Source organism: Perognathus longimembris, chromosome 23, assembly GCF_023159225.1.
Source record: "Perognathus longimembris pacificus isolate PPM17 chromosome 23, ASM2315922v1, whole genome shotgun sequence".
Taxonomy (NCBI): Eukaryota; Metazoa; Chordata; class Mammalia; order Rodentia; family Heteromyidae; genus Perognathus; species Perognathus longimembris.
Window position 1 is genome coordinate 12,322,789 of NC_063183.1, and position 15,433 is coordinate 12,338,221.

Sequence of the window (15,433 nt, forward strand, 5' to 3'; positions counted from 1 at the left end):
GGGAGGAGGAGAAAAGGGAGGGGAAAGGGGAAGGAAAGGAAAGGGAAAGGAAGGAGGGAGACCAGGAGGGAGAAGAGAGAGGAAAGAGGGAAGGAAAGGAGAAGAGAAGGAGGGAGAGAAAGAGGAAGGAGAGGGAGGGAAGAGGAAGTGGGGAATGGAGGGAGGGAGGGAAGGAGATAATGGAAATGGGAGAGAGGGAGACCTCTGGCCAGGCAACAAGCCACACCTGCCCTCTCCCCAGGAAGCCCAGGGATCTGCGATGCCCAAGCTCACACAGGAAGGCAGGAGGAGCCCATGTGAGTGCCAGGAGATGGGAGGGGAGAGGACAGAGCCCCAGGCAGGGCGGGGGCAGCAAGGGCCAACCAGAGAACGCCCTCATCCTCCAAACAGAGCCCAACCTCTCCCTGGCCTTGAAGGCCCTTCTGAGTCCTCCGACCTGCAGGCTTCGATCTTCAAGTCACCCACGGCCTCTAACATGCACACAGACACACACACACACATACACACACACACACACACACACACACACACACACACACACGTGCCTTCCATCTGCCTCCACATCCTGCAGTCTCCTCTTCTCCCTCCTCACCTCCAGCGCCCTCCTCCTCCGAAGCTTCGTTCATGTGTTGCCCACCCTCCCCAGGAAGCCCTCCCTCCTCTGACACCCACCCCACCCCAGCAGGGCTGTGCACACACACACACACACACACACACACACACACACACACACAGCCAATGACAAGCAGAGCCAGGACACGGACCGAGGCAGAACCCAGCATCAGTGTCCATTAACCACTGATTTTACTTGTACACTCACTCAGCCCCAAGCACCTTCCCAAAGGCCGGCTGTGTTTGCTCCCTTCATCTTCCCAGTCACTCTGCGAGGGGTGTATGCCTTTGACAGATGAGGAAATTGAGGTACAGAGACCCTGAGTGAGTTGCCCTACCTCTAGGTGCACCAACAAGGCAAAAACTTCAGAGTAGGCTGAAACCATAAAGAGTGCCCCCCATGGGTATTGTGGCACACGCCTATAATCCCAGCCACTCAGGAGGCAGAGGTAGGAGAATCCTGGCTCAAGGACAGCCCCAGCACAAATTAGCACGACACCCTCCCCCCCCATCTGGAAAATGAACTAAACACAAACACTGGGATGTGGCTCAAGCAGTAGAGCACTTGCCTAGCAAGCACAAAGACCTGGGTTCCCTCTCCTGTATTTGGGGGGCGGGGGGGGTCAGAGCCAAGACACAGAGGGGAGACAGGACTTTGCAGGCCCGTGGGGGTGGTGTTTGCCTGCAGAGATGCAGCTCTGCCATCCGTGGCTGGCGTTTCAGAATCCGACCTTGGAGCTCAAGGTCATCCCAGCCAGGGACAGAGCTGTTATTCTCCAGGATGTTGAGCCTCGCAGAGCTGAATCAGGAGCTTGATTTAATGCCGCAGGACACGGTCGCGCCGGTGCCTCTGTGGGTTCAGCCTTAACAGCCTGTGTGCTTTGCCCACTAAAGCACAGAATGCAAAGCCATGGCTCTTGGGCCTGGAGCTGGGGAAGTCAGCCGGCAGGTTCTGGTGGATTAGGGGCCTGGCTACTGGCTGGTGGGTGTGGCCCCTGGGTAATTACCTCACCACTCTGAGCCTCCCGGGCCTGGGGATACTCGCTAAGCCTGCTGAATAGGGGAGGTGGGGCACTCGCCTCTTCTTCCACCATCCAGGGGTCTTGGACCTCCCACCCCACCCCAGCCTGAAGGAAACACAACGTGAACAAGTTTGTGGTTCACCTGCATGTGGGAATTCAGAATGGAATTCGTGAGTGCTTAGATGGGGAGGAAACCAAGCACAGCACTCTGTGGAAGAAGCTAGAGGAGTCCCACAGAATCCAACTGAAGTTGGATCATTCGTGGGGGGGGGGGCATAGGCATACATACGCACACATACACACACACACACACACACACACACACACACACATACACACACCAGTCCTGAGCACTGTCTCTAAGCTTTTGTGCTCAAGGCTAACATGCTACCACTTGAGCCACACGTCTACTTCCAGCTTTTTGGTGGTTAATTGGAAATGTAAGTCTCATGAACTTTCCTGCCCTGGCTGGCTTTGAACCATTATCCTTAGATCTCAACCTCCCGAGTAACTGGGATTACAAGCATGAGCCATGGGGCCTGGCTGGGGTCATTAGTAGATGTCATTTATTGAATACCCTACTGTACATATAAGTGTCTTTTTTTTTTAATTTGCAGTGCTGGAGATGGAACCCACAATCTGGTGTGTGCTAGGCAAGCACTTGACCACTGAGCTACACTCCCAGCCCTGTGAGTCATTTTACTCAATAGCCTCTAAGAGATTGCTTAGATCCACCAGAAGAGAGAGAGAGAGAGAGAGAGAGAGAGAGAGAGAGAGAGAGAGAGGACACAGAGAAGTGTCCAAAAACACTTGGACTACTGAGATTTCAATGGTTTTCCAATGCACAAAAGGTCTTCTTTACAGGTATCAGTGGCTCATGCCTGTCATCCTACTTACTCAGGAGGCTGAGATATGAGGATCGTGGTTCCGAGCCAGCCCCAGCAGGAAAGGCCATGAGATTTTACATCCGTTGAACCATCAGAAAATTGAAAGTGGTGCTGTGCCTCAAGTGGTAGAGCACTAGCTTTGAAGGGGAAAAAAAAAAAAAAAAAAGCTCAGGGAAAGGCCCAGGCCCTGAGTTCAAGCCCCATGACTGACAAAAACAAAAGGCAGTTTTGCTCTTGCAAACCAAAGCTGGTGTATTTAGTATTCAGTGAACAGTGAACAGGTGCTCAGTGAGCCACTGTTCCAGGCCCAGCATTGTGAGCTGACCTAGAGATCCAGCCATGATGGCAATTAGGAGACCAGGTCACAGGTTCACAGACCTTCATTTTCTCGTCCATGAAGGGGAAGGCAGTTCCAGAAATATATAATTGTGGTTTGAACACAAATAGGACATGGGCAGATATACATAGAATACGGGAACTCCTCTTTCTTTTTTATTTTTTGGCCAGTCCTGAGCCTTGGACTCAGGGCCTGAGCACTGTCCCTGGCTTCCTTTTGCTCAAGGCTAGCACTCTGCCACTTGAGCCACAGCGCCACTTCTGGCCATTTTCTGTATATGTGATGCTGGGGAAATGAACCCAGGGCCTCATGTATATGAGGCAAGCACTCTTGCCACTAGGCCATATCCCCAGCCCGGGAACTCCTCTTTCTACTGAATAAAACAAGAAGAGCTTTGATTGGTGGCCGTCCTGGTATCTTGGGGAGCAGCGGAAGCCACCATGGTTAGCCACGTCAGAAGATGCACTGCGCGAGAGAAAATGTGACTTGATGGGAAACAGCAGACGGTGTTCAATGGAGATGGAATCGCGGGCACAAACGGTTTCTGTGTTTTGGAGCAGGTTGAGGGTGGTTGCATAGAATTTACCTGTGCAACAGGGAAGATGAGAAATCGTGGAGAAATACGTGGGTTTGCCTGTCACTCAGGAGGATTGATCTCAGAGGAGCACAGAGCTGAGGAGCCAATGTTTGGAACATTTATTGTGTTGAATATGCCTCTCATTCTTCCCACAGACCCAATCGTGATGTGATAGATGCTCAGAAGGGGTGGAGGTGTGGCTCAGGACTAAAAGCACCTGCTTAGCAAACACAAGGCCCAGAGTTCAGGTCCCAGTACTGCCAAGAATGAAAATAGAAGCTCAGTAAGGAATGAGGAAGGGAGGGGCATGGCTCATACTTTATGATAATAATACAGAGCTGTGTGGGATAGAGGCTGGGACAGAGTAAACAAAGTCCTGAGGGTTCTAGGAGGAAGCAATTAATTCAGCCTTAGAATAGCCCTTTGCCTTAGCCTGGGGTAGTAGAGGCACATGAACTCAGTCTTGAGAGTGGATGCAGATGCAACACGTGTGCACATGCGACATGCACACACAGGCATGCATGTACACCATACATGTGTTAACACCATGCACATACATGCGCATCTGTGTGTACATGCACATGCACATATGTGTTGCAGAACTGTGTGAATGTGTAGTTATATGTCTGCACACGTGTGCACACGCACACACACATACATGCATGCACACATGGCAGGTAATCCCCATGAATCACTGAAGGACCTGTTTGGCTTTCCCATGCCCTGCAGAGAGAGATTGATGAAGGTAACTTCTTACTATGAGCTACTACAATTTTTCTTTGAATTTTTTTTCTATCCAGCATTTTGAACAAGAACAATCAGCTGTTGAATTAAATCTGAATTTCATCAGCCTAGAAGTGTGAGGTGAATAATCTAGGCTCTTTTAAAGCCACAAACGGAGCTGTGGCTCAAGTGATAGAACACTAGCCTTGGGGGGGGGGGGGAAAACACAAAACAAAACTCAGGGACAGTATCCAGGACCTGAGTTCAAGCCCCAGGATCATCATTAAAAAAAGAAAATCTAAAGATGTGTCATTTATAAATAAAACCCCATTAGCTGACTGGAAATGTGGCCTAGTGGTAGAATGCTTGCCTTGTATCCATGAAGCCCTGGGTTCAATTCCTCAGTACCACATATATAGAAAAAAGCCAGATGGGGCACTGTGACTCAAGTGGTAGAGTGCTAGCCTTGAGCAAAAAGAAGCCACAGACAGTGTTCAAGCCCCAGGACTGGCAAAAATAATAATAAAATTAATTAATTAACTACTTAAGTAAGTAAGTAAACCCCCTCATAGGCATGTATGAATATGGGGAAAGCCCACACAGAGAGCGCCACACTAGCTGTGGTTTCAGACGCCCCCCTGAGGGCTCACCGGAGGCAGAAGTGTGTTTGTGGTTTGGGTGGTTTCTTTGGCAAATATCCACCACAAATAGGAGACGATTGAGAAAGATAAATCCGGTGTTCACTCTCTACCATTTATCAACAAATCGTATATTCAACTGGGACAATCTTCCAAGAAGAAGGAGAAGGGAGGACGAATGAGAATAGGAATGGTAGGTACATAGCCAATGTACATACATGAAAATGAGCTAGGAGACGAGAAGGTGGGAGGGATGGGGGGAGGGAGAATGCTGGAAGGAGCAACTCTGAGCCAGAGACTCTGTCCACATAAACTGACATCAAATCCTTTTGTACCGATTTAAAAAAGAAAAAAAAATTAGACTTGCTTTTAAAAGTCCACATGCATGAATTATCACAACAAATATAAATGGAACAAATATCCCAGTTAAAGGATGTCACCAGATTGGCAGCTGAGGAAACTCCAGCTGTGTACTATGTTTCAAAAAAAAAAAAAAAAAGACAAAGAACAAAAAAAAGCAATAAAAAAACAAAGCTAGAGCGAAAAACATCATCAGTAGACTGAAAACAAAGAAAGGACTAAGATATAGCAGGCAAAAACTAACAAAGCTAAAGCAATCTTAAATATCCTTTACATTAAAAAAAAAAGAAGAAGAAAGAAAGGAGGGGTGTAAATGAAGGAAAGGGTGATGTTGTCCAAAAAGAAATCTACTCATTACCTGACGTAAGACAAAGTAACTTCTCTGTACATCTTAATTTATAGATAATATAAAATATATATAATTTATATATATTTATATATCACATTTTATATATTTATTAAATTATATGTTTATAATTTATACTATATATGTGTGTATTATACGTACATATGAAAGGGCTAGAGAGTATCAAAACAAAATGAGAAAGCATCCACTCTTCCAAGAAGATTAAGTTCTAAGACTAAATGCATCTAACAAAATGACCTCACCATATATATACAGATGCTTCTCTGACATCTTCATGGGACTCCCGGCCAGCTGGCCTCACACCCTCACAAGAAGCAGGGACCCTAACCATCCAGACCAACCTTGAAATGCACTGTCCCTAGCCATCGATGGCCCGGACAACCCAAGAACTGACACCACTCCCCCCCACCCCCTCCACCTGCTTCCCAGAAGAAGGTCGGGGCCCACACCGGTCCTCCAGGCTCCGTTGACATGACAAGCCTCCACCAGTGCTGTGAGGAAAGATCCTTCTGTGTACTGGACAGGAGCATAGAAAAGAGCTGGGCAAGAATCTGTACTGGAGCCAGGCACCAGTGGCTCATGCCTATCATTCTAGCTACTCAGGAGGCTGAGATCTGAGGATCGCAGTTCAAGGCCAGCCCAGACAGGAAAGTCTATGAGACTCTTATCTCCAATGAGTCACCAGAAAACCAGAAGAGGTGCTGTGGCTCAAGTGGTAAGTACTAGCCTTGAGCTGAAGAGCTCAGAGACAGAACCCGGGCACAAAGTTCAAGCCCCATGACCAATCCCACTCCTCCCCCCCCCAAAAAAATTGCTGTTGAAGAGGAAGAAGTCTTGTCTTCATATTCCTCTGTTTTCCCTTTTTATTTTTTGTTTGTTTAGTTTTTTTTGCCAGTCTTAGGTCTTGGACTCAGGGCCTGAGCACTGTCCCTAGCTTCTTTTTTGCCCAAGGCTACCACTCTACCTCTTGAGCCACAGTGCCATTTCTGGCTTTTTCTGTGTATGTAGTACAGAGGCATCAAACCCAGGACTTCATGCGTGCTAGGCAAGCACTCTACTACTAAGCCACATTCCCAGCCCTCCTCTGCTTTTTACTATTATTCTCTTCGGACCTGGTAAGAGCCACAGAAGTGCAACACAGATCTGGTCCAGTTCTTCAAAGGACACAGAAGCATAGAACACAGGGGAAATGTTTGCCCAAAGCCACACAAATAATGCATGATGTCATTAATACTCACACCAAGAGATTGCCCAGGAGAGATCCTAAAAACAAATGAATTTAAATTATAAAAATGGAAAACATTCTCCCAGAGTAAATAGAAAGAGCCTTTTTTAAAAAATCAAAGAGCCCCAATAAATTAAAAGAAATGTAGTGCAATAGGTCTGCTTGCTCTGCACAAAGGGCCGGCCAACAGGAAAGCTTTGCATGCTAGGCCCCGCGTTGAAATGTCAGCGCGCAGCCGGCTGTGGTCATTTATCATTGAACAGAAAGCATTATGTGTGAGAAGAGCAGAAATCTAATTCCATCTCATTTCAATAAGAATTGGTCGAAGGCTTCATTACTGAAGTCATTTTTACTAATCAAGCTTTGAACCTCTCTTCCAAGGAGGATTTAGATGCTCTTCTGTGGAAGTTGAGGTTGATAAAATGAAATCTGCATACAGATAGCACAACGAGAAGGTGGGTTGTTTATGTGGAGGGTTTTTCTCTTCTTTGCTTTGCTTTGCTTTGCTTTCTTTTCTTTTCTTTCTTTCTTTTTTTTTTTTTTTTTTTTTTTTTTTTTTTTTTTGCCAGTCCTGGGGCTTGAACTCAGGGCATGGGCACTGTCCCTGAGCTCTTTTGCTCAAGGCTAGTGCTCTACCACTTTCAGCCACAGCGCCACCTGCAGTTTGAAGATAAGAGTCTCATGGACTTTCCTGCCCTGGCTGGCTTTGAACTGCAATCCTCAGAGCTCAGCCTCCTGAGTAGTGAGGATGATGGGCGTGAGCCACCAGCACCCAGCTCAGTGTAAATGCTCTGAAATGTCTCCATTTCTTCATCTCCAGGAATACCTGCATTTCCCAGGGAAATTCCGACATGAAGCACCCCACAGAATTTCCAGTTCTTGATGGAAAGTAGCTTTTTCCAAAGCTTTCTCCAAACATCTGCTGAGTTGCCTCTGATATTAAGATTCGTAACACTTACTGGGCCAGGTGGCCTTAAAGATTGAGAGGAGAGAGAGAGAGAGAGAGAGAGAGAGAGAGAGAGAGAGAGAGAGTCATCCATGATTGGTCACTGCCTAGGCTCTGGGTGCCCCTAGCTTGGTCTCATCAGGGGAATGTTTCACGAAGAACTTAATCTGTGCCAAGTGCTGGATTCAGATACAACTCCATGGCTGGGAATGTGGCTTCGTGGTAACGTGCTTGCCTAGCATGCATGAAGCCCTGGGTTCAATTCCTCAGCTTCACAATAAACAGAAAAAGCTAGAAGTGGTGCTGTGGCTCAAGTGGCAGAGTGCTAGCCTTGAGCAAAAGAAGCTCAGGGACAGTGCCCAGGCCCTGAGTCCAAGCCCCAGGACTGGAAAAAAAAAAAAAAGATACCCAACTCCATCTTGGTTGTAAAGTGTGTCTTTGCTCTTCTTACATTGCGAGGTATGTTTTTGACCATGCCAAAGTTGACAGATAAAACACATAAACCCATCAATGTCTGGGGGAACGAGAGGAAATGTAGCTATTTGATGAGTACATGTCACCATTGTTAGATTGAAGTTTAACAACATGTATAATGGAAAGAAATTGGTTGAGATTTTTACCTTCCAAGAGTTTGTGAATCCCAGGTTTATTGTTCTTGTTCTTCAAACATTTCTGAGAATCAAAATCAATACATTTTCCCGTCTCTATGTAAAAATATTCCAGGGCTGAGCCAAAAATGAAAAAAGGAAGAAGTTTTTCAGGAAGTAACTACATTGTGTCTTAGAAGAGAAGCCTGAGACAACTAAAGTAGCATAGTTTCAGAACTGGCAGCTTGTTTACCAAGGCTGAATTCAAACCTCTTCTGAGGACAAAGATCAGATTTCTGGTCAAGCACAGGACTTTGCAAACCCCAGGTCCTAGCTGTACCCTAACACATCTCCATGAGTACAAAGTCAAAGAGCACATTAAAAAACATTAAATAAATAAGAGAGCCAGGCACTGGTGGCTCATGCTTGTCATCCTAGCTATTCAGGAGGCTGAGATGTGAGGATCGAGTTTCAAAGCCAGCCTGGGCAGGAATGTCCATGAGACTCTTATTTCCAATTAACTACTCAAAAACCGGAAGTAGGGATGTGACTCAAGTGGCAGAGCACTAGCCTTGAGCACAAACAGGCTCAGGGACAGCTCCCAGCCCCTGAGTTCAAGCCCCAGGGCTGGCAAAATAAACAAATAAATACCCTCTGACAACTACATGTTGGACTCCAGGTATGCAGGGGGTAAAAAAATCATGTCTAAGACAGCTCCCTCCCTCCCCCCAGAAGAGGCCCTTCCCGGGCACTCCCTCCACAGTGCTCCTGCAGTGCCAATAAATGCTCCCAAATAAAAGCAAGCCGGTTTTAGCGTGGGATTCTGTTTCAGGTGCGTATTTTATGAGCATCCCTTTCTGGTCCAGGGCCTGGAGCTACACGCGTGGCCATGCTGCCACCTAGTGTCCAGGTGGGGAAGTGCAGCGGAAGCCGGGTCCTCTCCACCCCCCAATGCTGGAGGGGTGGGCTGCGTTCTGTTCACACCAGCCTGGGCGGTGGCTGTTTTTAGCTGGGTCTCTCCTTCTGTGCCACTTTCATCATGGAAATTGGCTCTGGAGACCCAAAAAAAGCTGCGGCGTGCTCTGCAAAAGCTGTTGGAAGGCCAATTTTAGCTGCATTTCTTGGAATTTGGGCTCCCGGGGAGGAAGAAAGTTGGGTTCTCATCCTGACAGGGCTGGGATCATGGATCCCTGAAGGCTGTAGCTTCGTCATAGAGAGAAAAGTGAACTTCGGAATTTTAGAGGCAGCAGCTGCTGTGTCCTGTGAGCTTTAACATTGTGCCATGCGGAGCAGGTTGCTTGCTTGCTTGCTTGCTTTTTGGGTGTGCCTCAGTACTGGGCCTTGAACTCAAGGCCTGAGCACTGTCCCTTAGCTTTTTCACTCCAGGCTAGCACTCTACCACTTGAGCCTCACCCCCACTTCTGTTTCTTTTTGGCAGTTCATTGGCTATAAGAGTCTCTGGAGGTCGTGGAAGGGTAAAAGGACGCAACTAGCCTCTAGAGGGTGGGTACAGGGACACTGCTAAACATCCTACCATACAGAGGACCACACACACACACACACACACACACACACACACACACACACACAATATCCTCTAGTCCAAAACATCAGGCGTGTCAAAGTCGGAAACCACCCCCCTTGTGACCCGGTGAGCTGCCCCCAGAGGGCACTGCTGGAGGCCCCGGCAGCTATGGGTCCTCGCAGAGACCCCCAGGCAGGGACTGAGGGACTGAGGATGAAGGAGGAGTGTGAGGGTTTCCATCTTACCATCTCTCCTTCATTGCATTTGTCTCCCTGTGATTTCCCTTCTCTGTTCTCAAATCCACCCACACTGCTTAAGGCCTAGTGTCTGCCAGGTATTGTACCCAGAACCCAGCACACAGTAGGGATGACGCACAGCCCTCTGCCCTTGGGAATATTCAGTCCCTTGGAAAATACAAGGTTTCTATGCCCCCCAGCTCCCTATGAGATGTGAGTGGACAGCAGGGGGCATTAACTTGCAAGGCGGGGGTGGGGGTGGGAGGGTCATTCTCATCTCATGGTCTATGAGAGTGGCGCCCCCTAGAGGGCAGATCTGGAAGGCCAGGTGACTGCTGCCTCCCTGGGAGGGGACAACATGGTGGCCCATAAAATGCTCAAGAATAACAGGGACGATCAGGGGCAAGGAGGAGCCTGAGCTGCACCTTAAAGAGGATGGGGAAGACTACAGGTAGATAGTAGAATCAGGGGACAAGATGTCAGATAGAGAAATGAGCACCCCAAATGGCAGATACAAAGCCACTGGACAGCTGTGAGGCTCACAAACACCCAGGGACCCATACTGCCACAGTGGGACACACAGACACACATAGGGACACACAGACAGATGTGCATGCTCCCTACAGGAGCAGCTGAGGACAGAAGGACCCAGTCCACACACACACACACACACACACACACACACACACACACACACACACACGTGGGTCCATTCTCCCTGCTCACTGCCACCTCCTCCCACCCTCAGGGCTGCCTCCGGCTTCTCCGTTGGCATGGAGACACTGCCACCACCATCACCACCCCCTAGTATCTGCCACTCAAAAACTTTCCTAGCACTCCAGAACCTCAGAATGGCGTTTGATGTCTTCCATACAGGTGACCCCGCATCTGCATACAGATGGAAGCAGGAAGGCAGAACAACTTGGCTGCCCTCTGCATCTCTGGGCTAGAGAGGCCCTGTTGTGTCTCCAAGCTCCTGGGTTTTGATGCCTTCGCCCCTCTTCTCTAGGGAAGTCAAAAATGGCACTCCAAAGGCAGAGCTGCCATCTCAGCCACGTCTTCTTCCGCGCCCTTAACGAACACCTGTCACATCATACAGTGAAATAGATCATGAGAAAATCAAAACATCCGGGGGGAGGGGTCTCCACTTCACTCCCTGTTCTGCATCAGTCGTGGTATTTTGTGCTATAAATTAGGACGTGCACACAAAATTCTGTTAAACAGGTAGTCTTGTTCATGTTTCTCCTGGCACAAGTGATGGTAACCAAGTTATATAAGCAGTCCAAGTGCTGGGTGCCAACGGCTCACACCTGTAATCCTAGCTACTCAGGAGGCTGAGATCTGAGGATTATGGTTCAAAGCCAACAGGAAAGTTTGTGAGAATCTTATCTCCAATTAACCCACCAGAAAACCAGAAGTGGCGCCGTGGCCCAAGTAGTAGAGCACTAGCCTTAAGTGAAAAGAGCTCATAGACAGCGCCCAGGCCCAGAGTTCAAGCCCCACGACAGACAAAAAGAAAAAAAGAAGAAGAAAGAAGGAAGGAAAAGAAAGTAATAGGTGGTAAATAGGCACATGGGGAAACATCATAGGAAACTCGTTACTATGTACAAGTTAAGAAATCCCAACAAAATAAAGGCATGACACAGGTACACAATGGAGTATTAGTCGGTCATGAAGAGGAACAAACTTAACGATCATCTGCAGGAAGCTAGGAGGAACTGGAGCTCATCTCAATAAGTGAAACAAACCAGAGTCAGAAAGACCAATGTCATGTGCTTTTTCCCAGGTGCAGAGCCTGGACTTGGAAAAAAAATATGAGTAAACAAAAGACATGAGGGCATCAGGAGGATTCACAAGAGACCAGCCAGAGGAGGCCGGCGGAGGAGAGTGGGTGGTAAGGGGAATAAGACTGAAGCACACAGCACGCAAGTATGAAAACAGAGTCAGGAGATCCTGCTGTTGTTTTTCTAATCCATTGTGGGGCTTGAACTCCAGGCCTGGGCGCTGTCCCTGAGCTCTTTTCACTTAAGGCTAGCACTCTATCACTTTGAGCCACAGCACCATTTTCTGGTGGTTCATTGAAGATAAGAGTCTCACGGACTCTCCTGCCTGAGATGGCTTTGAACCACGATCCTCAGATCTCAGCCTCCTGAGTAGCTGGGATTGCAAGTGGCAACAAAGCCCAGGTAGAGCTTTGACGTGTTGACCTTGGCCTCTCTCCTCACGGATGTCCTTCCTGTGTATGAGGCTCTGTCCAGACTTCCCCTTTCTGTAAAGACTCTGGTCCTGTTGCCCTGGAAGAGAGGCCTGCCTGCTCAGTTCTGGCCCATCCTAAACAACACCCTTGAGCCCCTACCCCACAGCCATTGCCCATGGGGGAAGAGTGCACACTCTAGGCAGACCACTCAGGGTGAAAGGCTGTAAACCTCCTATGCCTCACCTGCCTCCTTCCTTCCCACACTCCGTTCCCTCCTGTTTTCCCTCCATCACTCTAGCCTCACCACCAACACCATCACGACCATTATCACCATCGTCACTGTTATTGCTGTTAGGGACACAACTATCATTTCAGTTGTGCCAACATTTTTTTTCTTGTGCAATACTGGGGCATGAGCTCTACCCCATCAGCCCCACCCTCTACCACTAAGCCACATTCCCAGCCCTTGCCCTGTCACTTTTAAGGGAGAGTTTCAGGATGTTCTGTGTGTGGTTATATGCACCCCTTCACCGTCCCTACAGACTGGGCATGCTTTGGGGTGCTTGCATATGCTGGGCCCTTATCACCACCCTATGAGGAAATGCAATCTTAGAAGAAGTTGTAAAAAACAGTTGGGTACGTGGCTTAGTGGTAGAGTGCTTGCCTAGCATGCACGAAGACTTGGGTTCGATTCCTCAGCACCACATACACAGAAGTAGCCAGAAGTGGCGCCATGGCTCAAGTGGTAGAGTGCTAGCCTTGAGGAAAAAGAGACTCAGGGACAGAGCCCAGGCCCTGAGTTCAAGCTCCAGGGCTGGCAAAATCAAAAAAAAAGAAGTTAGGAAAGACCTGAGACATAGCTCACGTCATCCTCTGCCCCCATTATCCCGGACACAGGCAAGCCTGAAAGAGTAGATTCCCCTACCCTACACACAATACAGTCACCCAGACACTGCTTACCTTAGGGTCCTACCAGGAGGGTCTGGGTTCGAATCCCCAATCTTCCACTTCTTTGTCTTGCACCCCAGGGGGGAAAACATCTTTCCATTTCTAAGATGATGCTAACAATAGACACGCCCTGGCTGCCTCGGGGATCCCACCAGCTAATGAGCGCTGAGACTCACGCCTGGCCCACAGCGAGCCCTCAATAAACCTCGGCAGTTATTGTCGTGACATCCGCCGCCACTGCTCCCACAGATTCCAGTGGTTTGCGAGATCGATGCACTCCAAACAGGCGTAAATGTATTCACTGTAACAATTAAATCGCTACCCTCGTGGGAAAGCCAGCCCGCTCGCCATAAATAGCCGCTGACTGTACACAGAAATGTCTGACTGTTCATCCAATGGAAACAACTTGTACCCTGCAGGACACCGCTATTCTTCTGAAGATCTGGATTCTCCACACAAGAGGAAGCAGACTGCGGGCTCCAACCCAGCTGGCATCCCATCCCATCGGGCTAAGAAGAAATGGCCACCAGCACACACGTCCCAAACAGACATCTCTGTTCTCAACTGCCTGGTTCCCAAGCCGGCAGGTTAGGCTTAGGGTCAGGGTCTGTGTTAGGATCAAGGGTTAACATTAGGACTTCTAGGGCTGGGGATATGGCCTAGTGGCAAGAGTGCCTGCCTCATATACATGAGGCCCTAGGTTCGATTCCCCAGCATCACATATACAGAAAATGGCCAGAAGTGGCGCTGTGGCTCAAGTGGCAGAGTGCTAGCCTTGAGCAAAAAGAAGCCAGGGACAGTGCTCAGGCCCTGAGTCCAAGCCCCAGGACTGGCCAAAAAAAAAAAGATTAGGACTTCTAGCCAGGAGCTAGTGGCTCACACCTGTAATCCTAGCTACTCGGGAGGCTGAGATCTGAAGATCACTGTTCAAAGCCAGCCCTGACAGAAAAGCCCATGAGACTCTTATTGCCAAGAAACCATTCAAAAATAGACAGAAGTTGTGCTGTGGCTCAAGTGGTAGAGTACTAGCCTTAAAAAGCACAAAGTGGTTCAGCAACAGCACCCAGACCCAGAGTTCCAGCCCCATAACCTACTAAAAGAAAAAAGAAAAAAAAAAGACAGCCAAGAATGACCGGATATCAATTTTTACCACTTTCAGGTAACTGTTCTTGTTCCTGACACTCCTTGTACTTGAAAACTTGTGCTCCTACTTAAAAATACTTCAGTCGTGGAGCTTGAATCACAGTGTGAACTGGCAGTGATAGACTCATAACGCAATTAGAGCAGCTACTTATTATCTCCCATTATCGAATAATATGCTCATTAATAGCTCTTCTCTTCCTTTGCCATAATATTCTCCTGCCAAAAATAAACAGAAACATCCAGACCCAGGGCACCTGAAATGCTCAGGTTGACCCAGAGTGTCCAAGAGCTCCCAACCACCAGGCCACACCAAGGCAACAGGAAAACAAAGAATTTAAAACCTTTCTAGCCAGGCTCCAGTGGCTCCAGCCTTAATAATCCCAGCTACTCAGGAGGCTGAGATCTGAGGATCACAGTTCAAAGCCAACCCCTGCAGGAATGTCCATGAGACTCTTATCTCCAATAAACCACTCACAAAAAACACAAGGCACTGTGGCTCAAAGTGGTAGAGTGCTAGCCTTGAGCAAAAAGAGCTCAGGAACAGCACCCAGGCCCCGAGTTCAAGCCCCAAGACTGATTTTTTTTAAGCCTTTCTGTGTTTCATCTGATGTCATTCTCACATATCCATACGAGCTAGGTCTTTAGGACCTTGTCTTCACTTTCACAGATGAAGAGACTGAGAGTCAGAGAGTGGCTTTGAGCCAGGTGCCGGTAGCTCACGCCTGTCATCCTAGCTACTCAGGAGGCTGAGATCTGAGGGTCAAGGTTCAAAGGTAGCCCAGGCAGTATACTCCATGAGACCCTGCAGTAAACTACTCAGAAAAGCCAGAAGTAGCGCTGTGACACAAGTGGTAGAGTGCTCCCCTTGAGCAAAAGAAGCTCAGAGAGAGTGCCCACGCCCAGAGTTCAAACTTCAGGACCAGCAGAGAGAGAGAGAGAGAGAGAGAGAGAGAGAGAGAGAGAAGCTTTGATGTCCTCAAATCACTTAGCAAGGAACGTCAGATCTTACCGTACGTTCAGAGTTTCCATTACCTTTTCAATATGTGGCCCTGATGGTCTTAAAAAAAAAAAAAAATGTGCTTGTCTGTGCCACCCTCCTCTTC